Consider the following 1,888-nt stretch of genomic DNA (forward strand, 5'->3'; position numbering starts at 1 on the left):
TGGTTCTGAAGAATTTATTTACAGGGCAGCAATGGAGAAACAGACATGGAGAATAGATTTATGGACATGGGGAGAGAGGAGGAGAGGGTGAGATGTATGGACAGAGTAACATGGAAACTTACATTACCATATGTAAAATAGATAGCCAATGGGAATTTGCTGTATGGCTCAGGAAACTCAGGGGCTCTGTATCAACCTAGAGGGTTGGGATGGGAAGGCAGATGGGAGGGAGGTTCAAAAAGGAGTGGTTATATGTATACCTATGGCTGATTCATGTTGAGGTTTGACAGAAAACAATAAAATTCTGTAAAACAATTATCCTTCAATAAAAAATAATTTTTTAAAGAAATCTAAAGGCAAAGATAGAAATGAGTCCAAAATTAATCAAATCTTATTTTCCGCATATCCCACATTTGGGTTTTATTTAACATTAACTCTACAATATCACCATATTACTATATGCATGTTTGCAACCCAGAAAGATATATTTTTTGCTTTGTTGTCTGTAAAAAGGGATTTTAAATGTATAAACACTGCAGCTGAGCTGAGTGCATTATATGCTGAGGTTTACCTGTCCTACTTCAAACAACTTCTCAATTCCCAGCCTGAAGTCAATTAGAAATCAGTGAACAGAAGCAGAGAACTTGTTAAAATATGTTTATTGTCTTAAGAAATAAGATTGCTTCCTTTGCAATACAGTATTCTCTCAGTGGCCAAATCACCTAGTACAAAGTAATAACTTACTTTGTATCAATGCAAACACTGAAACACCATTAGAAACACTTTCCTTTTTACAAAACAATTTATGCCAATTTTATGATGTAAAATAGCCTCTCATACTAAGAACACTAAAAGTATCTTAAATTATTTCCCTGTAGTGTTAAAAATGCACAGTTTAAAACCCCTTAATGGAAGACCTGCAGTAGTTCTGGCTGTCTGGTTCAGAATCTCATTATACTAAACAGACACTGAGACCATTATTATCCTAGTGGTTCTAAGGTAATCACAATGGCCCTGATTAAAGGGGAGGCAAGAAAGTCAGTCAGAGGAGGAAATGGAATGATGGAAGTAAATGTTGGAATAATGTAATTACTGGCTGAGGCCACGAGCCAGGACTCCTCTAGAGGCTGTGAAGGTCTGCCTGCAAGGCAGGAGACCCTGGATTGTAGGTCTAGGGTCTTCTGCAATCCTGCAATGTAGGTTCAATCCCTGGATCAGGAAGATCCCCTCGAGAAGGGAATGGCAACCCACTCCAGTATTCTTGCCTGGAGAATCCCATGAACAGAGGAGCCTGTGAGCTACAGTCTATGGGGTTGCAAAGATTTGGACATGATGGAAGCAATTTAGCATGCATGCATACAGAGGCTGCAAAAGGCAGAGAACTGGATTGTCCCATAGAACCTCTGGAAGGAACATAGACTTTGATTTTAGCCAGTTCAACTCACTTTGAACTTTTAATTTCCAGAACTGTAAAATAATAAATTGTGTTGTAAGTTACTAAGTTTGTGGTGTTATAGCAGCAATAGGAAGCTGATATTGTATGTCTTAATATTACCAGACAGAGTACACACTGAAATATTCCCAACTGACAGGAAAATATTGTACAGAAAAATTAGAAAGTTTAAAAACAAAATACCTTAACATAATAGAGTTCCTTCATAAAAGTAAAGAAAAAATAATTAGGTTGCAACCTAAATAAATTTTCCAATGGCTCATTTGTTAGCCAAGCAAGAAAGCTGTTTACTTATGTTGAGTTAATTAAATTGTGTTTGATTGTGGCTGAAAAAAAAAATGCATCCAGAAAAAAATAATTCAAAACCATTACCCTTTGATGAGAATAGTTGCTCAAAAAGTTAAGGATGATGGAAACTGAAGGAAAGTTACAGGG

Source organism: Oryx dammah, unplaced genomic scaffold (genome assembly GCF_014754425.2).
Source record: "Oryx dammah isolate SB20612 unplaced genomic scaffold, SCBI_Odam_1.1 HiC_scaffold_11232, whole genome shotgun sequence".
NCBI classification, from domain to species: domain Eukaryota; kingdom Metazoa; phylum Chordata; class Mammalia; order Artiodactyla; family Bovidae; genus Oryx; species Oryx dammah.